Genomic DNA, 27,682 nt, shown 5'->3' on the forward strand with positions numbered 1-27,682 from the left:
CTTATGGTGTCTGTCTAGCATCTTAACTTTCTTGGAGTAAAATGTTATGAAACAAAGAAGAAAAGCAATTTTTATAATAATAATAATAATAATAATAATAGAAGCCAACCTATTTCCCCATCTGCTGTGAGAACATACATGCTCCAGTGTCCACAACTCTTAATCTCTTCCTAACTCACTTCTGTTGTCCAAAGCTGGAGTCTAAGCTAGGACCCACAGGGCAGGGGTGGGGTGAGAGTTCACAAGCAATTTGCAAAGCGAATAGATACCCACCAGCAATGCAGACCTGATTTTAGGTATTTCCCGCATCCTCTGCCTATCCAGGGCACTCTATTATTTTCCCTGCATCCTAGGTGTCTGCTCTATTTCTATTTTCCCATTACTGGATCATCTTCCAACTTTTCATGCTATCAACCAAAAGGGCAAATATTAATTTTTAGTAATATGAGGCCCAAGGAGGGAGAAGACGTAAGCAAAGTGTCAGTAGATAATTCCAATATTAAACCATCAAGCACTTATTTTCCAGACAAACAGGGGTGCACATGTTTGTATGCATGTGCGTGCGCGCGCGCACGCGCGCGTGCACACACACACACACACACACACACACACACACACACACACAAGCAGTTTCCCCTTCAGTGGTGGTGAGGATGGGAAGCACTCAAGAAGTGCCATTTTTATACAGATTCGGGTATATTTGTTTAACCTTTCTACTTGTTCCAGATGTACTTTATGAATTATAGAACTAGGTTTTGAAGTTCTATGCAATATTTAATGTGTGATAAAATTTTTAACAGCATAAAAGGGTATACTATGAATAATAAAATCTTTTCTTTCTTCCCCCAATCCCACTTCTCAGAGGCAATCACTATAAACAATTTCTGTTTTTAACTCTTCTAGGGGTTGCCGTTAGTCTCTAATGACCGATTTACTGACTTTAGATGATTTCTTTTATCCTTCTTTGGAAGATGGAGAATTTTAGTGCCACTTGGCCACCCTCTGCTTTCCCTAGTTCCTGTCATATCATCTTGATCAACCGGTGTCTGAACAAGTTGATATCTGGCAAGGTGGGGACATGTTTGACTTCAGGATAGTAATAGTCGTCCTTTGTCAGGTCCTTATTATTGGCAGCCAGGCGATGTGCTAACACTTTATATATGACCATTTAATTAATCTTCATGCCCGTGCTAGTAAATAGGCCCTACCTGCATTATACAGATAAGGAAATTGAGGTTTGGGCTAGTTATGTAACTTGCTCAGCGTCTGATAGTTACTAACTGGGAGCTAGATTTAACCTGTACTTTCTAATACCCACTTTAACTCTTAACCATTACTGCCCCAGAACAACAAATGCTCTAAGGCCAGTCTAGTTCTGCCACCAGCGAGTATTTCCTTCATCCTGCACGTTGTCTATTTGTGTGTGTGCACGTGTGCACGTGCATATGTATTCACATTGATACTATGTAGAAATAAAGTGTATGAGGATTATGACAGTGATATATTAATGAACAGGAGAGGGGAAATGGAATGTTATAAGGTTCTTCACATATAGATATGTTTGTTTTTATTTTGTTTAAGAAAGTCAGTTATCTTTTAAAGAGATTAAAAATTAGAAAAATCTTTTAGATATACTCAAATATTTACCATTTCTAGCACTTTTCATTCCTTCATACCAATCTAAGTTTTTATATGATGTAATTTTTTTTTTGCAGCCTGAGGAACTTTGAAAAACATTTCTTGTAAAGCAGATATGCTGGCACAGAATTCTGTCTTTGTCTGAAACATGTCTTTATTTCTCTTTTGTGTTTAAGAGATGTTTTTGTTGGAAGTACAATTATAGGTTGACAGTTTTTCCTTTCAACCCTTTAAAGATCTTGGTCCATTTTCTTCTTTCTTCAAGAATTCAATATTCCCCTATTTTCTCTGGCAACTTTTTGTCATTGATTTTCATCAATATGCATTGATGTAATTTGTAGTTTTCTCTGTCTTCATCTTGCTTGAGGATCATTGAGTTTCTTGGCTCTCTGGGTTAATATCTTTCACTAAATATAGAAAATTAACAGCCATTATTTCCTCAAATATTTTCTTTTGCTCCACCCTACTACCCTAATTTTTGAGACTCTAATTATATAAACATTAGACTGTTTAATTTTGTTTCATAGATCACTGAAGCTATTCATTTTTTAATCCTCTTTTTTTCTCTGTGATTTGGTTTGGATAGTTTCTGCTTCCTGTCTTCAAGTTTGCTTGTCTTTTTCTGTAGTGTTTAAATTTATGTCAGGCCCATCTAATTAATTTTTCATTTCAGGTATTATATCTTTCAATTCTAGAAGTTCCATTTGGACCTTTTAATAGTTTCCATTTCTTGCCTCAATGTGTTTATGTTTTCCTTTAAGTAATATTTACAATAATAGTTTCAAAGTCCTTATCTGCTAATTCCATCATCTCTGTCATTTCTGGGTCTCCATATTGACTAACTTTTCTCCTCGTTATAGATTACATTTTCCTACTTCTTTGCAGGTCTAGTGGTTTTTGTTTGTTTGTTTGTTTTTATTGAGTGATAGAGTCTAGATTGTGTTGTGTTCCTTCAAGAACTGTTGAGCTTTGTTCTGGCCTGCAGTTAATTTACTTGTGGATCAGCTTGATACTTTCAAAGCTTAACTTTATGCTCCGCTAGAATGGATTTCTGGTAGTTTAACTCTATAGCTAGATTATTTTTATTCATAAGACTTGGGCTTTCTGGCATCTCTAACGAATGTTCTAGATGTTTAATGAGATCTCTCCACTGTGGTTGATCAGAATGGAAAGGTCTCCTAAAACTTTGTGAGCTTCACAGCTGTTCAGTTCATAGCTCTCTGGACATTGTTTTTTTCCCCAATATTCTTATCCCCCTAGACTGTGTGCAGATTTCTGGAGGTTTTTTTCTCTGTATAGTATCCACTTCTCACACATTTTCTGGGCAAATTCCAGCAATCTTAATCTCACCAAACTAAAATCTCTGTCTCCTCAACTGAGCAAGGCTGTTCTGCTTCAGGTTCCTCCTCTCTGTGCCAGAATCTAAGTGCCTTTAAGCCTAAAGCTGAGGAAATTTGAACTTACCTCATTTGTTCCCTTTCTCTTAGAGATTATAGTCTTGTATAGCCTGTTGTTCAGTGTCTAAAATAGGTGTGTTTCATCTTTTGTCCATGTTTATCTATATTTCACTGATGGCAAGGGGTCTAGGATAATACCAGTCACTCCATCACAGCCTGAGTAGAAGTGGTTTATTCTCAGAGTTTTCATCTAATGAAGTGAAGTTTCCTTTGGTGAGAGTTGTGCTGAATGCTCAGAAACTAAGATGGTCTTATCAAACAGCAAGACCACTTTGGGTTTTGATCCCATGCAGGTATGTAGTTATCAGCAACCACTTGAGTCTTCAGCTAATAATAAGCATGAGTCTTCAGGTCTGAAACCCACTGACTTCTTCCTTTTACTCTCTTTTTCTTATTAGTTGATTACTGTAGGTTCAATTACTTGCTTAAGGCTATATACTCCTCCTCCACTTGTAGGCATTATTCTTTAATGTTATTAGTTATCATGTAGTATCATGTATCAGAATTATTTATGTTCCTCTCTCTTCAATATTCTATTGAAGTCTAGCCATCATACAGAAAAATGCACAAATAATAAGTGTACAGTTTAATGAATGATGACAAATTTAATGGGCTCATGAAAAGAACACCCAGATCAAGAAATAGAACACAACCAGTTCTGCAAAAGTCCTCCTTGTGCCTCTTCCCCATCACTACACTGCCTCCAAAGGTAACTACTCTCCAGACTTCTAAAACTGATGCATTAGATTTGTTTGTTTTTAAACTTCATATAATTGGAATTCTACCTTTGCCCTTGTTTTCATTCAATATATTTGTGAAATTCATCCTTGTTACTATATATAGTTTTAGTTGATTTATCCTCTTTACTAAATGATATTTTATAAATATATCATGCATCACTATCAATGTGGACTATTATGAAGGGCACTGCCACATTTAGAACTATAGTATATCTTGCCAATTTAACATTTCCATTGGAAAGATTACTGGAACTGAGTTATACTCTATATATTGAACTTTAAAACTCAAATTCATAGTAATTCACAAATATTTATCAACTGTGTACTATATTCCAGGTACCAGACTAGACACCAACACTGGGGCCTTTGAGGATTTTATAGTCTAGTGAGAAGGGATAGACATAAAAGTATATAATCACAATATATAGTAGTAATATGTTAACAAGAGCCATAACTATGACTTTGTTAAAATTACTTCAAATGATTTACTTTTTTAAACATTCATTTTGCATAAAAGGTATCTGCCTATATTAAGGGATCAATCTTCTGGAATTCCCAGAGGTGCCTTTACAGATAATTCAGACAGATTTAGAAAGATTAAAGAGAGTCATTCTTTTCAAAGAGTATCTGTTCAGTCAGTTGAGAAATCCTATTATGCATCAAAGAAATGCCAATGTTATTCCCACAGGCTTTCCTTCCTCTGTGTTCCCCTTAAATGACCTTGGACCTTTTCTTTTCTCACTTATGGCCTCTCTCAACCAGCTCATCCATTCCCTGGGCTTTAACTACTGCTTGTATCTGTCCATGGCCACCCCCCCCCCCATCTTTAACTCTACTCCAGTTTCTCTCTGAATATTTAACTACTCTGGTTTTTTGGGTTTTTTTCCCTGAAAAAAAAAGTTCTACATCTTGGTGATCACATTTATTGAAAGGGTTGGAAAAAAATTAAAATGCCCTTTAGCTTAAGAATTTTTTAGTTATCCGCAAATCAACTCATTTCAGGGGTGGAAGAATCCTTGGTCATTTCTTAATATCAAAATTTATGCAGGTTTCTCTTTTGAATGTCTTCTACATTTAAAGACGCAATCATGGGGTGCCTGGGTGGCTCAGTCGTTGGGCGTCTGCCTTCGGCTCGGGTCGTGATCCCGGGGTCCTGGGATCGAGCCCCACATCGGGCTCCCTGCTCCGTGGGGGGCCTGCTTCTCCCTCTCCCACTCCCCCTGCTTGTGTTCCCTCTCTCGCTGTGTCTCTGTCAAATAAATAAAATATTAAAAAAAAAAAAAGAGGCAATCATACAAAAGCTCCTATATTCCATACATGATAAATTCTTTGTTTCAGCCAACTCTTAATGGAGGGGCAACTAGTACAACACCATCTCCCTGGACAAAAAGCATTGGAATATTCCATTTTGTTGATTTATCTATCTCTTCATATGTTTCCTCATCAATTTCTATAGTAGTCACAGTTTCTTCCATATCTCCCAATATCATATGTAAATGCTGATCATAAGCATGTAATCTGCCTCAAAGCTCTCTGTCATTTCTCACTTTCACATAAATTCGCTCATCCAGGCTGAGCCTGATGAGATCCAGGGGCTCTTCTACAGTGTTGGTAGTTTGTTGCTGGTCCACGTCATCCACCATGTTTCAAACCCTGCATCCTTTCCCCAACTACTCTGGTTTTTAACTGCCTTTCAGGTACCTCCACTGGCACATCAGTTCAACAGGTCCCTGAGTACTGACTCCTGTCTTCACAGTCCTCTCTTTCCTCTCTCTCCTATTCCAGTGGAACCACTAACATTCATCCAGGCAGGGAGCCATTTTAATTTCTTTCTCCCCCTTCACCCTCCACTTCAAGTCAATCAGTAAAGTTTGTTAGTTCTATCTTGTAGAATTAACTTGTAACTCTATCTTGAATCTATCCACTCTATTTCCATGGCCACTATTATGATTTAAGCTCTTACTATTTCTTTCTGGGTTATTGCCATCACCTCCTTCTAGATCTTTTGGACTTCAATCTTAATCTTCATATTCTTTTATTTTCCAAACTATGAATTATTTTCCAAATCTTATTATTTCCTAGCTTAAAAATCTTGGTGTTACTCCATTACTCATAGGAGAGCTTCCCAAAGCTTGTGCCCCAATTGTGTGTTACAGTGGATTAAGAATGCCGAGGGTGACAACCAAAGTTGGGCCAGGTGTGTTGTCAGTCACAAGAAGCCTCAACTTTTTACCTCAGTGTGCCATACGTTTTTTCATTTTCCATATATGGTATGAATGGAAAGATTAGAAAGGGCTGGCTACAGATTTAGGTCTAAACTCCCAATACTTGTTGACTTCTCTAGTCCCCTCTCCAGCACTCATCACCTTACACCTTATTATCTAGTGATTGACATTTCCTGCCACATGCCAAGCTGTGTCATGCCTATATCATTGCATAGAGCACAAGCTCTTCCATCAACCTTCAGTGAATCTCTCCCTTTCACAAGCTGGCAAGCTTTTATACATCTTTTAAAATGTAATTCAATCTTTGCTGTCTTCGGTAGCCTTCTCTGAGTTTCCAGGATGGAATTGGCCATTCTGGCCTTTGTGCTTCCACTATAGCTCATAATCTACCTCCATCATGGCATCATCACACAGAAGAGCATCTTTTGGTTAACATGTTTATCTCCCTTGCTAGTCTGCAAGCTGCTTGAAGCTTTTCCTCTTTCTTTCCCCAGGACCTGGCACAAAGGAGGCTTAAGAAAAGATTAGGTGAACTAAATGCAATATAATAGTTTATATCAGTCAGGATGGGGTATGTTATGTTGTTGTAACAAATGACAATATAGTAAAAGTTTATTTCTCAGTCATGCTATAATCATTCAGATTGATGGATGTTCCCTATCAACTCGAGTTCACTCTGGAGAATTATACATGCCCTTCATACACACACACACATTCATTTTAAAACATTGTGATATAACACACATTATATAAAATGTACCATTTTAACCAATGTGTATAATTCCATGGCATTAAGTGTATATTTACAATGTTTTGGAACCATCACTACTATCTAGCTTCATAACATTTTTATCACCCCAAATGGAAATCCCACACCCATTAGGCACATTCCCTACCCCTACCCCTCACCCCCAACCACTGGCAATTACTAATCTGCTTTCTTTCTTTGCTTATTCTGGATATTTCATATAATTGGAATCATAAAATTTGTGGCTTTTTGCATACGGTTTCTTTCAGTTAGCATAATGTTTTCAGGCTTCATCCATGTTGTAGCCTGTAATAGTACTTCATTCCTATTTTTGGCTGTATAATATCCCATTATGTGGGTATGCCACATTTTGTTTATCAATTGATGGACATTTGGGTTGTTTCCACCTTTGACAGTTTTGAATACAGCTGCTGTGAACATTCATGTACAAGTTTGGTTTAAACACCTGTTTTCAGGGTGCCTGGGTGATTCAGTCAGTTAAGTGTCTGACTTCAGCTCAGGTCATGACCTCAGGGTTGTGGGATCAAGCCCCATGTCTGCCTCCGCGCTCAGCAGGGAGTCTGCTTGTCCTTCTCCCTCTCCCTCTGCCCCTCCCCTTGCTCATATTCTCTCTGTCTCTCTCTCTCTCAAATGGATAAATAAAATCTTTTAAAAAAATAAACACCTGTTTTCAATTCTTTTGAGGATATAGCTAGGAGCAGAGTTGCTGGGTCATATGGTAATTCTATGTTCAATTTATTGGGAAAGCACCAAACTGTTTTCCACAACAGCTACGCCATTTTTATGTTTCTTCCAGCAATATATGAGGGTTCCAATTTTTCCACATTTTTGTCAAAACTTGTAAATTTCCATTATTATTGCCTTACATGCTCTTAATACATTCACATCACTCTGTTCATATTTTACTGGATAAAGCAGGTCACATGATCATGCCTAGCTTCAAGGTGGGTGAGAGGCACAGTCCTACCATGTGCCAGAAACAGGAGTGCAGGGACATTTGTGAGCAGCCCTAATGACTATCACACAGTTAATAGCAAGAGAGATGAGAGATTAGATCAAAATAAACCCATCCTCTCTCTGAGAGTTCATATGCACAAATCAGGCCATTATCTCTTGCTTAAATATTATAAAGTTTCCAGGAGGAAAACGATCAAAGACTCACTGTATAGATGTGAGCTAAAAGAAGAGGAGGGGGGAATAAAGGCCAGAAGGAAAGAACAGAAATAAAAAACTTCTAAAGTAGAATACCTTATTTTGTTAATGAATTATAAATACAATTTTGGAAAACATACAAAAGCATGTCACTCTGAAAAAAAATTCGATCTCTTCTTTTTAGTACAAAATACAGTGTAGCCAAATACCACTCAAATTCTGGTAATTAAACTTTCAGCCTGAAGTTGGTTTGCCTCTCAATGGCTTCTCACAAGTAAATGCTGCAGTACATTTTGTGAAATAGAATAGCCAAAGAATCATTTTCTGATGAAGCTACAAACCAATCTGAAAATTGTGGAAATAGAAATCTGCATGGAAAGATTTTCCTGAAAAGGAGGGCTGCACGTCAACAATCTTCTCCTGTTACCCAGCAACCACTCCTCTCGCGTTCCCTTTAATGGGGTAATTTCAGCTGGTGGCTGGTGCAAGCTTGAAATGGTCCTGTTTGTTTTCCTGCTCCCTGATATGGAGAGGTCACTGCTGATAATAATGTGGCTGCCGGTCATTACTATCTGGAGTGTGATAACTTGGCAGAATTGCCTCAAAATGCTCTTTATCTTGACATTAACTCTGCATATACAGTTGAGTCCCACTAGATGCACATTTCAAGGCCTAAGGATATTTATATTTTAGAGATAAAAATGACCAGTATGGGTGTTGGTGGAAGGATTAAACATTGTTGTGCTTTGTCCAGTTTGTAGCTATTCCATCAATAAATAATTATTATTCAAACAGCCAGGTTTGAATCTCAGCTCCACCACTGCTAGTTGTATGTTCTTAGACATGCTTACTAATCTTTCTATGATGGACCTGAATCATCTATAAAATGGAGTTAATCATAGGGTTCACCATATAAACTTGTGAGGATTAAGTGATCTCATACATGCAAAGTGCTTAGAACAATGTCTGACACACAGGAGATGAACGTAATTAATGGCTTTGACTCTGGGGATTGTGTTCCCTCTTGACAAATCACTCTTCCTCTCCCATGACTCCCCTCCCTGACTGGGTTAAGCATCTCCTGCCATGTGTCTTTCTGGCATGCTATAGTTCCTGTTGGCTAAACAACACCTAAATGGAATTATAATTGTGGGTTTAATTCCAGCTAGAAGCTAGAAGCTCTGGATGGGTAGGTGTTTGGTCTGCCATGTTCACCATTGCATCCCTATGTATGCTTATTCATCGGATGTGCCCCCAGCAAGTTAGTGTGAAGTTGCAGAAGCAGCCAACCTAACCTAATGGGGAACAAGGAGAGGGCAGCCGTTGGCTGAGATTTACCAGGACTTTGCAGGGAGTCTGAGAGGAAAACTGCTGAGTCATAGGCATGCATTTCCAGCAGGAAATAATTTAGTTTTGAGGCCTTGCAACATTGTTGTTTGGGCATGTAGCAGGTACTGACTGTCCCACCAGAAAACAAAGGCACATAAATAATCACTATCTTATCTTTGAACTCTTTCTTGCAAGTAATGGGATTTACTTGAACTAGCTTCACAAAAGATAGGTGGAGGTGGAGGGGGAAAGATATGTAAGGATATACGGGGTGTGTCTCAAAAAGCCAAAGGTGGGAATGCAGCGGGGTCTCCTGCAAGACTGTCCTCTCTCAGACTCCTCTCTCTTTCTTTATGGGGCAGATGGTTCCATGATGCCAGGTGTCCCTGCCCATCTGCTTTTTTCTTCTCTTTCTTCAGGTCTCTGTTCAGTGAAAGAAAAGTCAGCTCTTGGGGTTATGTGACCCTCGGTTCCGGGTGCACCCTGAGAATAACTAGCTGTTGCTTAGCCACCAAACTTCATTTCCAGGGGGAGAACCTGATTGGTTCACATGGAGCCAGATGTCTCCCTTGATCTGATTTATAATCACCCAGGATCATCTGTTACAAACAAGGTTGCCAGGAGTCCACTTTCATGGAAGAGCAATTCATTGTGAACAGGGTCACTGAGAAATGGCAGATACTCCAACAGATTTCTGCTAAAACAATGTAGTTCAAATGGTCCCCAATGTTATGCAAAGTTTGGTAAGGGAACTAACATCATGGAGTGTAGAATACATCCCAGCTAACCAGAAACCACTGGGTTTTGGTAACTTTTGAGACTTGTCCCTTTAATGGCATAAAAAAATACACAAACAAAAATTATTTTAGATGCGACTTTACTCAAAATGAACTACTACATTGTTCTCTGAAAACAGGAGGACACACTGCTCCTCCCATTGCCTAGAACTCTCTTTCTCTTTTGTTTTGGATTAATCCCTAATCCTTATCCATCTTTCACATCTCCACTTGACATATTCCCTAGGTGGAGCGTATGGTTTTTTCCCCCCAAGGAATTTATCTGAGCAGACCTGGGGATGGGAAGGGCCCTGTATCTAAAAGCAGGTGTTGGAAAAAATAAATAAATAAATAAAATAATAAAAGATGTTGGGCCTCTTGGTGGTGAAGCATGGCTTTGACTGTCCACATTAGACCTGGTGAGGCAGTATGACCTTGATCTTGGAGTCATGGAACTACCTGACCACTGCTCAGTGGCACTTTGCTGAGGCAAATCTCCTCCGCCTTCATGAACTGAATCAAATGGTCCTTGGCATGGTACTGGGAGCCCAGGTCATGGTATCACAGGGTGATGGCACCTGAGGTAGTCAGGTCCCAGTATTCCCCATACATCTGCAAACTATTTTACCAAAATCCAGGCAGATAATATATTTGCACAAATTCGGGTATGAAAAATATGAGCACTTAGTTTTCTATAAATGAGCTTGATTTCTGTTCTGAGCCCCCACTCTGATTTGAGTGGTGGCCCTTAAATCTTAGTCAATGTTTCACCAAAGTTCTGGTATCTTATGTTGAAGTACCAGAGGGGGTGGCAGAGAGGGGCAGGTGGAATGTCTGGCCCCTGCTGGGAAGTCTTCATTCTTACCTGGTCTTTAGTAAATCTACACATGTCCCACATGAGTCATCCCTCCTTAGGGCTGGGTCCCTCTCTTACTTAGGTCTGGGGGTTCTCTCAGCTCATTGGGTGCCTTCTCCAAGAGCATGGGGTTTCTGGTGTTGCTTATCATACCAGGCCCAAAGGAACCCCATTGGGTAGTTGCTACCCTTCACTATGCCTGGGATGTATTAAGAGGAATCATTTACCGTACCCATACTTAGCTGAGTATAGGGATCCCCAGTGAAGATTTCTCAAGTGCATTTGCCTAGGCCACCACAGCCATTTCTAGTCTGAGGTCTTGCCCCCCCACCCAGGCCCCGCTGAGCTCAGAACCCCAAACCCATTCAGAGTTTCTGCTGTTTTGCCCCTCCCGGGCTCTACTAGAGGGAAGCAGTTTAGGTCCCCTCTGCTTTTAGAACTCCAAAACCAATCTGAAATTTCTGTTCTTCCCCTCTTCCGTGCCCAGAGGAGAATCAGGATGAAATATTCATCTCTTAGAACCAAGTGGAACCAATCTCCTCACTAGCCAAGATCAAAGAATTTTCATTTCATCTGGGGATGGCAGGTAGAGGAGGAGGGAGGACGTGAGAAGGGAGGAAAAAGGAATAAACAAGAAATAAATGCAGAAATGAACAAAATTCAGGTTTGAATGGCTTTCTATGCCTTTTTTTACTCATGGCAAAATTCTAGAAAGGCACATTGGATGAATCTTTTACCCACTTGGGAAAGCTGTAGTCATTGTGCATCAGCAGGAATTCACTAGCTAAGTTAATCCTATTCACTTTTTGATGATTTACAAAGCTGGAAGATCAAGGTAATGCTGGAGACAGTGTTACTGGGTTTCAGCAAGGCAGGTGGGAAAGCAGTGGTCACTGGGAGTCAGCAAGAATCCTAGGTACTTTTATATGTTACTTCATTTAATCCTAAAAATAACCCAACGGGGGGAAGAAAATTAAATATACACTGAATGTGAGTTACAACCTTTGTATAGCTAAAGAAACTGAATTGTGGGCAGATATTACAGTTCCCTTTTAAGGCTATATGGCTGGTGTACTAGGCGAAGACCTTTCAACTGCAAATGAAATACCTGAATCCTACTCAGTGTTTTAACTATCTCTTGCTGTGGGATATATGACTCCATGACTTAGTAGCTTAAAACAACAACCATTTTCTGTGTTTGCAATGTGGATAGGGCTCCATGGGGAAGGCTTATCAACTGGAACTGGAGCATCCACTTCCAAGAGGGTGCACTCACATGGCTGACAAGTTTGTGCTGGCTTTCAGCTGGGAGCCTCAGTTCTTGCTGTTAGCTGGTGTGATGGTTCATTTTATGTGTCAACATTACTAGGCTAAGAGATGCCCAGATAACTTATAAAACATTATTTCTGGGTGTGTCTGTGAGGGTGTTTCTGGAAGAGATTAGCAGTTTAATTGGTAGGCAGAGTAAAGAAAATCACCCTCACCAATGTGGTTGGGCATCACCCATCCATTGAGGGCCTGAATAGAACAAAAAGGCATAGGAAGGGCAACTTTGTTCTCTCTGCTTGAGCTGGGATACTTGTCTTCTCCTGCCCTTGGATATCAGCACTCCTGGTTGGACCTTCATACTTGGACTAGGACTTACATATTGGTTCCCTTGGTTCTCAAACCTCTGGGTTTAGACTAGAACTACACCCCCAGCTTTCCTGCATCTCCAGCTTACAGAGAGCAGATCATGGGATTTCTCAGCCTAGATTATGAGCCAATCCCTCATAATATATCTCTTTCTGTATATCTCTATATATCCTATTAGTTCTCTTTCTCTGGAGAACCCTGACTGATACACTAGGTTCCTCAGTTTTCTTCCACATGGTTAGCTTGGGCTTCCTCACAGCACGACAGCCTCAGGGTAGTTGGACTTCTAGAGTGGCTGATTTCCAAAAGTGCAGTGGCCCAAATCCTAAGGTTTAGGCCCAGCACTTGCACAATGTCATTTTCATCATAGTCTACTGGCTAAAGTAAGGCAGAGGGCCAGCCCAGATTCAAGGAGAGAGACTGCAGAAGGTATGAATGCTGGGAAACATGGTTCATGGCAGGTTGTTAATGTAATATGCCAACCATATTAGGCTAGGGATTTTATTGGCTCACGTTACTGGCAGGTTTAAGAAGTATAGCTGGTTTACAGGGCACCGGGTGGCTCAGTGATTAAGCATCTAACTCTTGATTTCTGCTCAGGTCATGATCTCAGGGTTGTAAGAAGGAGCCCCATGGTAGGCTCACATGCTGGAGCTAGAGACTGCCTAAGATTCTCTCTCCCTCTCCCTCCACCCCTCCCCCACCTCAAAAAAAAAAGAAAGAAAGAAAGAAAAGAAAAATGTGTAGCTGGCTTAGGTATTGTCAGTAACAAGGCACTCAAATGAGGCCAGCTGGAATATGCTTCTCTGCCTCTCACCTCTGCTTCCTCTATGTCAACACCATTGTCAGGCAGATTCCCTACTAATGGTGGCAAATGGCCACAGTATTTCTGACTTTGGAGGAGCCATGCAGGATCATGTATCCATCCATCCATGCACCCATCCTGTGACTAGGAGGATGGAATGTGCTAATTGTCAAGTCTGGGTCATGTGCTTACCTATGGCACATGCTTTTGATTAACTACCTACCCAGCAGTGTTTCCCAACTGTCTTCTCCATTGCCTGAGAGTCTAAAAAAAGCCAATTACTCAATTGCTCAGCTTCCCTTTTAGCTAGGTGTGTCCATGTGAGTGAGTCTGGCCAGTGAAGTGAAAAAGGGAGTTGATCTTCAGACTTCTAGGGAAGATTTTTGTTGAGAGTTTAGCAACACTAAACTCTGGTATTGCTGCCTCAGCATCTATTTTGTTTGGTCAAATGAACTGTAGAGGCCTTAAACTAACATTAGCTTCCTCATGCAAGCTCATACCCTAGATAATAGCCCACAGAGAGTCCTGAGTAAATGTAAATTCCTGATATGACTTTTGCAGTTGCCTTTGTGATAAACAGTCTCTCCCACCTCCCAGGGCCTTGCCCTGTGCCCTCTCTCTTAGGTAAGACCCCTGTGGAACTTACCAAAACCCTGCCCTTTTTGGTCTGAATTGGCTAAATCTGGCCTCAACTTTGGATCCCAAGCACTTCACCTACAGGCCCTCATACATGCATGTGCCCCAGGTCCTGCCTGTCTCTCTGCCTGAACCCTGCCTTTACTTCCCGGTGTGGTCTCTCAAGGCATGCAGTATACTTCCTCTAGTACCTGTGAGTAATAACCCTCTCTATTTCAATTCCTTTGTTGTCTTTTGTCAAATCCCAGCTCATCATCCAGCATCCTAGGGGTTTAATAATTATTAATTTGACAAAGTCATAACAATTTTCTCCCTTGATTAAAAGGGAAACCAGTTTTCCTATATGTGTACCCCACACCCACCCAGTAACTTCCTGCTCTGACACTGACGTGTGAGAATGAAAAGACTGGAGTGTGACAATGAGAAGGCCAAGAGAATCTCAGAGATGCAGAACTAGAGTTGACATTGTTCAACCACTGCTCCAAACCAGAAACCTCCTACACCTACCTACACAGTAAACATCTTTATAGTTTAAAGTCATTTATAATTGAGCAGTCCTTTGCTGAACTGTATGGACTGAGATTGTAGGAGGGATGGCTCCCAAAAGAAACTTCTACTGTTATCAAAAGCAGGTAGGAGAGTAAATACTCAGCAGGTGAAAGGTGTCCCTTGCAGCTGGTGGGTCCAGGATCTAGGAACAGGTCTCAGGTTAGTCTGCCCTCAGAGCCCCCATGAAGTCAGCATTATTATACTCAATTTGCACATGAAGAAACTGAAGCTGAAGGAGATTGAGAGATTTTTCTCATTGTCACTCAACTAGTTAGTGGCAAATCTGGGACTACCACCCAATTCCTTGGATTTTGATGTTATTACTTCTTCCACGAAGTAGTACAAAGCAAGAGGGATAACTTATTACCTTGAAAGAGAGTTAAACTCACAAAGGATTTTGACAGGATGGAACAATGAGCCTAGTCTTAATAGAATGTGAGAAAAAAAGACTTAGGAATATTAATTGACTGTAAAATCAACATGAATCAGCAGGGCAATGTGACAGCTACAATAGTCAATGTGAAGGATGTGTTAATATTAAAAATAAAGCTGCCAGCTATTTTACTAGCAAAAGATGGGCCTATTCAGGAATTGCTGAGAATTACAATCTGGAACAAACAAAGATGGGGAAACCACAGCCAAGTCCAGAGAACAAAAGAAAGGAATGGCTCTTTTATAGAGGAAGAACTGAGTTAGGAGGGGTGGTTATAAACTAAGTGTCCATTGGAGTAAACTGGGAGCTGGAAGCATCGTGGCTTTCCATTGGCTGAGCTGAGATTGTCTCTCATTGGCTGGGCTGTTGCCAGGGGAGGAAGAAATCCTCCTTCCTCCTTCTGGGTTAGTAAAACAGTGCATAGACTTGCAAAGTCTCTGTCTTCTTGTGGGGTCTACAACTGATGAATGGCGGTGTGTGAGAGCGTCTTTGCCTGCCAGCCTTCTGACTCCATTCTAAAAGATGTTTCCATTTATTAATTTTCAGGTAAATGTTCAATTGTTTATATTTTGGTTGCCATATTAATTGTCTATAGCTGCATAACCAATTATTCTCAAAATTTAGCTTAAAACAAATATTTATTATCTTATAGTTTCTGTGGGTCAGGAACTAAGGACTGGTTTGCTGGATATTCTGGCTCAGGGTCTCATGAAGTTGCAACAAAACTTTGGCCAGGGCTGTGGTCATTTGAAGGCTTGATTGAGGGTCTGCTTCCAACATTGCTCACAAGACTGTTGACTGGAGGCCTCAGTTTCTCACCACATGGGCCTCTTCATGGGACTTTTGAGCTTTCTCATGACAGAAGCTGGCTTTCCCTGAGCAAGAGAAAGAGCAAGTGGGAAACTGCAGTGTCTTTTATGAGCTCGTCTCTGAAGTGGCATTGTGTCACTTCTGCTTTTTTCCTGTCGGTCCAGTTAACACTCAAGGGGAGTGTTGCACCTTTTGAAGATAGTGTCAGGGAATTTTTGGACATATTTAAACTACTCATCATTACCACTGGCAAGGCCATACATGAAGCATTTTACATGATTCTGGGCACCAAAACTTAAGGTAAACATATAACTCTGTAGTTTTTCTTTATAGTACCTATCATGGTTGCAATATTTTTGTGTGAATATATAGCATTTGTCTCTCCTCCTGGATTATAAGCTCCATTAGGACAGGGATGTAATCTGTTTTTCTCATCGTCTTATTCTCAAGATCCAATTTACTGCTTGGCACAAGCAAGAGCATAAATAAACATTTGTTGAATGTTGAAAGAATTCACTGGACAAAGGTCCAAGGAGACTTAATCTCCATGCCACATGAGAAATAGTTGGAGTAAATTGAGACTTAGCCTGAGAAGAAAAGACTCACTGGGGAACATGAGAGCTTTCTTCAAACCTGCAAAATGGAAGAGATTCATTATGGACACCTCCAAGGGAGAAAGTTGCCATTGACTGATGGAAATTCCAAGGTGGCAAATTTTACCTGACTATAAGGAACAACTTTGTAACAACTAGGAACATTTTATAATGGATAGAGGGCTTAAGGAGGGAGTAAATTGAATTCCCATTGGGAGATAGCTTGTTGGGAATATTATGGAAATAATGAGTACATTAGATAAGAATCAGAAGACTTTTATGGAACTTTGAGATCATGTGATTCCGCAATCTTAGATGTATGCTACTTACCTAAATTTAAAATGTTAAAACAAACAAACAACTATCAGCCTGTCCCCTGTGGTAGGCATTAGTTGCTTTGTTTATCCAGCATGTGTTCCTATTTCTTTTTGAAAATATATCCTACCTTTGTTTTGAGGGACCGCTCCAACTGTCAACCTGGTGGTTTTCGTGGGCGCTGCTAATCAGAGTACTCTGCCTCTTCTCTCCAGCTAAAGTAGCCATGTGACCCTAACAGATCCATCAGTATTCCCTGGGAGTTTTCTAATTGGAACTAAGGAAGCAAATTCTGTTATCTCTGGTATGGGGAGCATGTGAACCTGGGATATGCTGGCAGAAGTATTCCAGCTTCATGAACGAAGGGCACCCAGAGTGAAGAAACAGATGCTGATGGAAATTGAGATGAACTTCAAGTTCCTGTGCCAAATGTTTTTCAGACTCCATGTTATCCCTGCTCTTTCCACAGCTTGGTTTCATGAGCCAATGGTCTCTATTTTGCCCATAGAAGTTCAAATTGCATTTCTGTTACTTGTGATAAAAATCCTGACCAGCTGCCTCTCCTTTTTCTTGACTTCTCTGTTTCTGTTACTGATACTCTTTTTTTTTTTTAAAGATTTTATTTATTTATTTGAGAGAGAGAATGAGATAGAGAGAGCATGAGAGGGGGGAGGGTCAGAGGGAGAAGGATAAAGAGTACCCAGTAGAATAATATAGAATAATAAATGAATCAACTATAGCTACATACATCACCAAGAATCTTAATTTTCAACTGCCTGTAGCATGTCACACCGACCTCCTTACTGTTCCTTGAATGTGCTAGGTATGTGTTCTACCTCTATCCTATCTCCACAGGACATTTGCACTTACTATTCCCTCTGCCTGGATTGCTCTTCCTGCATATATCCAGACAGTCTCTCTTCCCTCTGCAGTTTTTGAACATTTTGTCTCCTCCAGTCATTTGTTGATTATATACAAATCTTCTGGAGTGCTTGGGTGGCGCAGTTGGTTAAGCATCTGCCTTGGGCTCAGGTCATGATCTTGAGGTCCTGGGATCAAGCCCTGTGTAGGCTCCCTGCTCAGCAGGGAGTCTGCTTGTCCCTCTCCCTCTGCCCCTCCCCCCTGCTCATGTGCTCACTCTCTCTCTGGCATTATCTGGCATTAGTTGCAAATAGCTCATGTATGGACATACTGGCTATAATAACCTAGCCAACTTGTGTTTTCTATTAACACGTTTCATATTACTCCGTCCAAGTTTCCTTTTCATGGAACTGAAGAGTCAGAAGTGAGCTTGCAGAGGTGGGGTTGGGGGTTGGGGTCAGGAGTGGAGGGTCCTCTCTTTCGACACCTCACCCTTTGGCATCCTGATGGTGATTCAGGCTATCCTGAGCATCACCACAGGCAGGCAGCTCGGCAGCAGCCCCCCAACAGTGTGTCCACCCTGAACACATATCCATGGAGCACTTGCAGCTCGCATGCTGTGATCCTGAGCTTGTTCTTCTGAAGAGTACAAAATAAGTCTACTCTGAGTCAAAATCAGAAAGACAAAAAAATAGAATGGTGGTTGCCAGGGCCTGGAGGAGCAAGTAGTGAGGCGTGAGTGTGTAAGGAGGACAGAGTTTCAGTTTGGGGAAAAGGAAAACGTTCTGGAGCTGGATGGTGGTGATGATGGCACAACAGCACGAATGTACTGAATGCTACAGGGCTGTATACTCAAAAATGTTTAAAATGGTAAATTTTATGTTAAGTGTATTATACCATAATAAAAATAAATGGCTTTTATGAATGAACAGAATAGGCTCCTATCCATGTGATGCTAAAGTTGAGTAACATTTATTTTTATACTTTTTTATATTTTATATTTTATATTTTGTTTATTTTATAATTTATTTTTATTTAAGGAAGTCCTGCCCTATTACAATGCCAGCTCATAAAATAAAATAAGTGAACTCTCTCTTTCACATGCCATGATAGTCTGCAAACGATTGACAAGCGCTGAGATACTAGACCTGGGAAATTAGGCTGGGAAGGGTGCCGTGTTCCAGATGCAAGCCAGGAAGACAGGAAAAGGGGAAACATGGACTAGGGGAAAGAGAAAAGAAGAAAGAAGTGAAATGGCTAAGAATGGGCAATGCTAGGGGAATTGAACCCGGGCAGAGGAAGAAAGAGGCTTATAAGAGTTACATTGGGCCAAGTGTGGGAGCAAAGGATGCAAGATAAAGGGAGAGGACAAAGAAGCTGGACTTCTTATTAGAAGGACTCAGAGCTGAATATAATGTTCTGTATGTGATATGACCATTAACAAAACAGAATGGGGTTATCATTCTTCTTTTGTTTATGTAACATACTGCTATTTATTCATCACAGAAATAAATTAGGTACCTTTGGCAGTTATATTTTATCACTTAACATACTGAGTTTATTTTCAATAAACCCTTAAGTCTTTTTCACAGAAAAAAAAAAAAACAGACCAAGGACTGGGACTCAGATTAAGCAGGACAGCCTTGGAAAATCAGACTTTATAAAGTAAAGTATGTCAGGCTGGACTTGTGAAGGAAGCCATGTAACTGTAATTCTCTCGTGCATACCTATGAGGCCAAGTCTCCCTTATTCTACAGGAAAGTTACTGTGCATATGCTGATAGAACATGCCTTTATGAGAAGGTCAGATACTAGAAAGATGTGTGGGGGCAAGGCAATAGGTTGAAATCTCAGTAGAATAAGACCCCTTAAGAGAATATACAAAAGGATATTATAGGGCATTATGTAAATGAAAGGTGCGTGTCAGGGTTCTTGCAGGAAACAGATGGTAAACTAATCTGTCCTGTCAGGATTAGGAGAATCAACAAGGGATTATCAATAGTAGAAAGCCATTGCTCCCATAGGCCTGAAGGGGCAAGCGAAGGAATGGTGTTAGTGGATACCAGTAGGAGATGGGCTGCTGGGCATGCCGTGGTCTTCAGTAGAGGAACATACCCTCCGCTAAGCCAGAGCCTGACGAAAAGGGAGCTAGCAGAGCAAATACCTGGACTTCTCTCTCTCCTCCCATTCTCTTTTCTTTCTTTCTTTCTTTTTTTTTTAAAGATTTTATTTACTTATTTGACAGAGAGAGAGTACAAGCAGGGGAGCAGCAGAGGGAAAGGGAGAAGCAGACTCACTGCTAAGTGGGGCTCCATCCCAGGACCCTGAGATCATGACCTGAGCCGAAGGCAGACACTTAACCGACTGAGCCACCCAGGCGCCCCTCTTCTCCCATTTTCCAATACGATTGGCTGAACCAGATGGTAAATCTGAGGGCACGCAGTCCCATGTATTACAGTTCTTAGAGAACAGAATTGCAGGACCACATCAGGTTAGAGGAAAGGAAGAGTGGATCTGGAGGGGCAAACGGAGACTCTCCAGTACAATATTAATAGAAGATGGTGTTCAAGACACAAGCAGCCAGACTTGGGGTTTGGATGCTGGTACCACCACTTAGTGGTGATACGGTCTTATCAAGCGATTTCTCTTCTCTAAGCTGTGGCAGATACAGACGGCTCGTTGATTCAATAGTCATTCCCGGTTCCCTTCTCCCTTGTTGCCTTCTATGATAGATCAGGAAAACTTGAATACTCACTTTCCTACACTCCTTTTTAGCCAGGAGTGATGAAGGGACACAGTTCTGGTCAATGGGATATAAGTAGTAGAAGTTAATGGGAGAGTTTCTGGGAATGTTTTGCTTTTCTGATAAAAGGGCAGATGGAGCCAATGTCAGGAGCTTCCTTCTCTATCCCCATTCTTGCTGAACAGACACGATGCCGAACTGGGCAGTCGTGACCCTGATGGAGAAACCTAAGTAATCTCCAAGATACTCTCTGTGCATATATCCAGCAGGCATCACCGAACCATGAGCCAGGGCCAGCTGGTACTTACCTCTGGATGGGTTGTTGAGGGAGAGATTGGGGGGGGGGGGGCAGAAAGGTGGTGGGAGGGGAACTTTATTAAGTCATTGTTAGTTTTCAGTTACTTAAAGCTGAAAGCATTTCCAACTCATACACTAACCTTCAGTTCCCTCATTTAAAAAATAACAGTATTTATTTTAGAGTATCATTGTAAAGAAGAAGTAAGGTAAGAATAACTGACATTTTTTATAGCACTTGGGATGTACCAGGCATTGTTTTGAGCACTTTACATATGCAAACTCTTTTTTTTTTAAAGATTTTATTTATTTATTTGACAGAGAGAGACACAGCAAGAGAGGGAACACAAGCAGGGGGAGTGGGTGAGGGAGAAGCAGGCTTCCCGCCGAGCAGGGAGCCCGATGTGGGGCTTGATCCCAGGACCTGGGACCATGACCTGAGCCGAAGGCAGACGCCCAATGACTGAGCCACCCAGGTGCCCCCATATGCAAACTCTTTAAACCTCATAAGAACTTTATGTGATAGGCATTATTGTTAATTCCATTTTAGAGATAAGGAAAGAGAGATTAAGTCATCTGACCAGTCATATAACTTGTAAACGCCAGAGCCAGTGTTGGAACCCAGGCAGCCCAACTCCAGGCTCTGTGTACTTATAAAGCAGTTAGCTCAGTAGCACAGAGTAAGCATCCAAACATGTCAACAATAATAATGTGGATGATCAGGTGCCACACGGATGCCCAAGGCACTTCTGTTTGGTGGCTTGGAGGGTGGTTCTTTTCCAAAATCTAATTTGAAAATGGAAGTGTGCACCTGGAGTAAAATCGCTTAGAACACCAAGTGAAAAACTCAAGGAGAGGAAGGGCTTAAATTGGGCAAGCCAGGAGTTCTGGAGTCAGCTATTTGATGACATTTCAGAAGCTACCCCATGATTCTTTTCCTTAGGTCTTTTTTCACATTTGCATCTCCATTTCCCAGTGGCCACACTCTTACCTACCTGGAACCAGGATTTCCCCCTCTTTCCCCTCCAAATTTCCCCCTCCAAGAACCAGGAACATTTCTTTTTCTTGGTCAAAACATAGCAAAAAGTAATATCAAATTTGGCCAGTAGGTGTCAGCATCCATCACAAAATCAGCAATTGCTTAACCCCATCTTTACATTGAAACTCAGATTCAAATTATGTAAAACAAATTAGTTTCCTACTTTTTTAATGCTTAGAAAGCTGCAATTTCATTTTCAAGCTTCTCTTTTGCTGGATATATGCACAGAGATTACATTTTAAACATTTTAAAATGTAGGGAAGAGTTTGAGGATAGAAGCTGCCTCCTTGATGAAAAGATGAAGAAAACACTTTTCATATAAAAATCTTTCAGTCATTGATCCATAATGACTATTTACTGACCACCTTACTTTGTGTATTCAACAATAAAGAAGCCAAGAGTTGTAGGAAGGGATTCTGCATGTTATAGGATACTGAAGTTTGAAATGATGTATTTTGGTTTACTGGTTCCCTTTTTGGTAGATGTTTGCCTTAATTTTGGTGTTTCACCCCCCACCTTAATCTATACATATTCTGCACAACATACAAGCATGCCCCCCACCCCCGTTTTAAGAGAATGGAACATGTGGATGTACTAGACAGCTTAGTGTTATCGAACTAAAATCCACTGAGCACCTGTTTTCTGTTTCTTAATGATCCCAAAGCTTCCTGGTCACACTCATGTTTTAAAAAGTCTAGCCTAGCCCAATACAATGAGAAGCTTCAATTTCACATCCAACTCAATGCTCTTTCCTTCTTCCCTAGCTGGGGTATGAACAAGGGGCCCGCACTGGGGAAGGAGACAGGGTCTACTCCCACTCCTCTCCACTCTGCTTCTGTATCCACCAGGATTGGAGAAGGCAGAGGAGGGATTAAAGAGAGAAAACAAAATCCTATGTAGGGAAAGAGGCTCTGCAGGATCTCAGGCAGAACTAAGCACATCTGGGTGGAGGGACCTGGGCAATGTAATCTTTATTTTGAATGACCATGTACCCAAGGCAAGATGACCTCTTCCAACATAACCTTTTCTGACTACCACCCTCAGCCCCTTCTAGGCTGGGGCCATCTCATGAGCAGCCAGCTGCCTACCCAGGGTACCAGTGAGAGGTCTCAAGCTCTACTATTTTATGTGGAGTCAGTTATCACAGAAAATGCAAATATCCTTGCTTGAGAAGACTTGACACTCCTCTAGGGTAATCCTACTACTCTGGGAATATTTCTGCTCTTGATTTAGACTGTAGGAAATGATGACAGAATGGTAGCAGCGCCTGTTGAGTTCCTCTTCATCCTTTGGATGTTCTTAGCACCTATTTTCCTTAGCTTTAGGGCTTTGTTGACAATTCTAAGACAACAGTGAAAGTTCCATGCAATATCCTGTGACCCAAGGTTTTATATGTAAATATCAGATCTGGCAATAAAGAAAGACCAACTAAATGGGGAAAGCAAAGGCTCTTTATTCAGAGTTTGCTATATAGTCAGGGAGTCAGCCACTGTCACCTTTATTTTGGCAGAGACCCAAAGGCAGGCAGAAGAGTAGGACAGCTTTTCAGTGGAAAAGAAGGAAGGCTTCAGGTTTCTCTAATTGAAAGCTGTTAGCGAGAGGAAGCTGGAGGCCACCTAAACAAGAAATGGAACATCCTATGTGATTGGTTAGGGATTCATGTTTGGTTTTCTCTGATTGGTCCTATTGGAAGTGTGGAGACAAATTAGGGAAACCGTTACTTATTAATCAAGTCCTGGCCCCTAGGGGCTGATTATTACAGAAGTTGTTGTTGAGCTTCCTGGATTGTCACTAGAGATAGCAGTCTGGCTTCCTGCAAGTCTAACTTAGAGCAGGCAGGCTTCTTAGGCTGTTTATTGTAGAAGAGGGGTTGGTTTCCTGGGCAGGGTGCTATAGGTTCTGAGTCAAAGTTCTTTTTTTTTTTTTTTTTTTTTTTTTTTAAGTGGGCTCCACACTGGCCTGGGCATGGAGCCCAACAGGGGTCTTGAACTCACAACCCTGAGATCAAGAATTGAGCTGAGATCAAGAGTCAGATGCTTACCCTACTGAGCCACTCAGGTGCCCCTCAAAGTTCTATTTTTTATATACGGTCTGGCTATTGTTCATATATTCAGTCTCAGTAGCAAGCAGTAAACTTGTCTTTATCAACTATGATAGTATCTCACATTTATATCATGTTTTACAAGTTATAAAAGTACATTAATGTGTATTTCCGAAACTAGTAAGTATAAAAATCCTGTAAGACATTGTTATTTTATTGTAAAGCTGAGGAATAGGCTCAGAAAGGTCAAAGGTCAAATGACTTCCCACTGTCACAAAACTACTAAGGAGCCAAGGGACGTGATAACCACGCATTCTGATTTTCCTAAGAAAATTTTGAAGCAGTAGAGCGGTAGAGTGGTCTCACAGAGTTGAAGAATGATTCTTGTGAACAAAGGAGAGTGAGTAAAGCGATAGAGTTTTATGAAGCAAGGATACAGAAAAAGCTCTCAGGCGTGAGAGGGGTCCTGACAGGGTTGCCAACATGACCGTCTTTTATTCAGAACTGACCAGGGAGCCTGTGGCCTTATCATTTTTGTGATGTCTTGGTTTGAGGAAGGATTGGTGATCACATCTTTAATGGCTTTCTTCTTGTTGGGGTCTGGCCACAATGTGACTGCCATTAAAAGACCCCACCTCTGACACTCAGGGCAGAGAGGTCTGGTTTGTCCCCTTATTTCTGGTTTGATTATGCCTCAGCATTTCTGGGATTTCTGTGAGCCTGATCCCGTAGCCCCCTAGCTCTCCCTCCCCAGCCCCACCTTTCCCTTACTCAGTGAGACCCTTCAGATGTGTACGAGTGGGTCATATACTTGGAGGATGATTGCCAACATGTATCTGAAGGGGAGGGTGTGGAGATAAAGGAAGTTTTCAAGGGAATTTTTTATATGTTGAAGTAGACTTACAGGATCCTGGGGGTCTGGCTAAGATTGCCTTTTGCCCTTAGCAAAGTGTCAATATCCAGGCAGCTGAGTCCCTAGAGGAATGTCACTCTGCCTGGTTCAAGGACTTGTCAATGGGCTGTAGGTAGTAAGGACATTTAATAATTTTTCTTCTGCCTTTGTTTCCCACATCAATTTCTGTTCTTTTGTCCTGGTCTGCCATCCAGTTAAAACCATGTTACTGTTAGGAGTTAGTTGGGCAGTTAGGTAGTCAGGACCAGGGTCCCCAAGAAGAAAATACGGAGTCAGGACAGCTGAAATAAAACAGCACTAACGTCCTGTTTTGCAGCTTAGACAGGACCGCACTGGCATTCTGCTTTGCAGCCTTTGCAGAAATGACTTCTGCAAAATGTCCTAAAATAAGGCAATTAACCACAGAGCATTTGTCAATATCACAGGCAAGGGGCAGTTAAGACATGAGCCCCCAGATGTCAGCAAAAAAGACCATCAGCACACTGACATTAACCTAATAGGTAGACAGAGACGTGACCAAAGCCCTGATTGGCATGGCTCAGCACACCCTGATTGCTCAAGATAGTGCAAAAAAGAGCTCCTAAAACCCCCGAAACTTTGAAACTCCAGGGCAACCCTCTCGGGCGCCCCCCCTCCCTCTCTGGGAGCTTTGTACTCTTGCTCAGTAAACTTTGCTTTGCTGCCCACCACTCTTCATCCGGTCTGCTCTTTATTCTCTGAAACTGCGGGACCAAGAACGCGGGCACTAAAGGCAGAGAAATCCTGCAACATTTCTATCAGACATGCCCTGGTTTGAACAATAAGTCATCTGGTCATTTTATCCTACCCAGCTGGGACTCGAACATATGACTTCTGAGTTTCAAGACCACTGCTCTGTTTAGCGGGTTTGATTAACCCCAGCCTCCCCAGTCACTATCTCTCCCACCTCCAGGCCTTTGCCAAGGCCTTCCGGCTCAGTGCACTCCAGTCCGGTGACTTGTTTAAACAAAAGTTCTCCTTGAAATCTGTTTCTTTGTTAACTGGTTGATGAGGGTCAGTCACAACAGGTCTCTGTTAAGTGATAATTAGCCAAATGAAAATAGAAATGTGAAAATAGGGCTTGACATTTAATAGCCTAAAGTCCCTTAAGGAATCTGCAGCGGCAGCTTGAATGTTTGTAATAAACACTATGGAAAGGTGATGTGCATTAGTGTCAATGTTTAACATCTCACCCAGGGCAATTTTTACTAAACGGAGGGCCCCGAACAGTAAAAGCTCACTGAATTCTATAAAAAAAAAAAAACAACAACAACAAAAATTGTGTAAATGAACCGGTTACAAACCCATTCAAAATTATTTGCCTTCAACAGTACTTGGAGCAGAATGTCAGTTTATTTGCTGCAGTCAATTAATTCAGCCTTTCTTAAGCAGAATGTCTGATTGCCTTAAGCAACCCTACCGAGAGGCTTTTTGTTCTAGAACAAAAAGCTGTCTGCATAGTTTATGTTAATGCAAACCAGCAGGTGGCAAATGGCTGCTCTTTGGAATGAAGGCAAATGGCTACTTTGGAGACTATTGAGATGCGATAGGGCACTTGATTTGAGAAAAAGGAAACTGCTGCAAGAAATAAATTGGTCAGCCCTGGTCCCTTTGTGAACCTTGGGATCTCAGGCCCAACCACCCTCACAGCCCTCAGCCCACCCCCCATTCTCCTCTCTGCTCTGATCCTTGAATTAATAAACTCCACTGGGAAGGAGGATCCTTTCAGTTGGTGTCAAACCACCCTCTCTCCCAAAACTTTCCATAAATCATTCAGTGCAGGAATTCTTCACAGCAGGAAATGAACCTCTTGGAGCTCAGCTTTAATTTTGCATTATTGTTAGAACTGCAAGAGACAATCTGATCCATGCTCCTAATTTCTGGCAAGGAAGATATTAAAGGTGGGATGCCAGTTTTACTGATGAGTTATCTGAGTGGCTGCGCTGGGAATAGAACCCCAGCCTCCTAGGGCAGCCACCATTCCACGGCACCCCTTTGCCCACTAGCTAGAGGCTGTAAAGACAGGCCATACCTAGCTTGCAAATAGCATTATGTTCTGAAACTCCATTTGTATGTCACTTGTTTGGAACTTGGGACACGTCTTCTCCTAGAAACATACTTGTTTAAATGTTGGCGAGGTTCTCTGGCCAGTTCAAAACCCATTTTAGCCCATATCACTGTTTCAATCTTTGAAGCAGCCCAAGCCCCCTAAAACTCAAGTGTTGGGCCTGACATTTGTCCCTAAGCCTTTCTGAAAGCTAAGCCTTGAGTCTGTGGGGAACCCCAGATGGGCCAGGGGGTAGGGAAGGAGAACAACGCTGATGAAGGTTCCAAGATTGGGGCATGTCTTGGAGGCTTGGGGGAAGACTAGTAAAGAAGGGGTCAGTTTGGGAGCTTTGCCCACTGTGGTCAGGAGATGAGGAGAGGAGGAGTTTTCAGGGATGAGCACAGTCCAATAATGAGACCATGGAAGGCCAGGGATGGGGGAGGAATGAAGGTTATTTTACAAGATGTTTTTTCATAAATTAGATATTCTAATAAGTTATAAAATGTCTATATGAAATTAGGGTACATTTGGGGGGATAGTTCTCTTTGTATAGCAAAAGAAATGCCAGAAATTCCCATAAAATAACTCGCTTAGAGAGGTAAATCGCTGGAGTAGTGTATCACCCGAAGGCAGCCTCCTCACCAGATGGTTATGGATCCCCAGCGTGGCCCATGGCAGATCTCAGGCCTCCACCGAGCAGACTTGCCCTCAGGAGGTTCCTGGATATGTGAACTGAGAGTGCTAAGGCTCTGCCCTCTTGGGATCCCAAATGTGGTGCATCCTTGGCTAAGCTGGGCTCTACCCCCAGGATTTCCCACAGTTTTGGTTGCAATCTGGAATGCATTGACATCATGACAGTAGGGGCCTGTCAAGGCATCTTGGACTTTGTAAGGCCCATTTTCAATGCTGAAGGCCTTGGAAGCCATAGCCTGCTGGAATCACCAGACTTTGGTGGGTTTTAAAATGTACGTTTTATTATCGTTCAAGAATAGTGAGATCAACAGATCAG

General features: G+C 41.5%; 1 pseudogene; it reads right to left on the minus strand.

Moving 5' to 3' along the window:
- Positions 1-4,940: 4,940 nt before the first annotated feature.
- Positions 4,941-5,478, minus strand: LOC118523072 (U6 snRNA-associated Sm-like protein LSm3 pseudogene; annotated as a pseudogene).
- Between the last annotated feature and the right edge of the window lie 22,204 nt (positions 5,479-27,682).

The sequence above is a fragment of the Halichoerus grypus genome, chromosome 7 (assembly GCF_964656455.1).
Source record: "Halichoerus grypus chromosome 7, mHalGry1.hap1.1, whole genome shotgun sequence".
NCBI lineage: Eukaryota > Metazoa > Chordata > Mammalia > Carnivora > Phocidae > Halichoerus > Halichoerus grypus.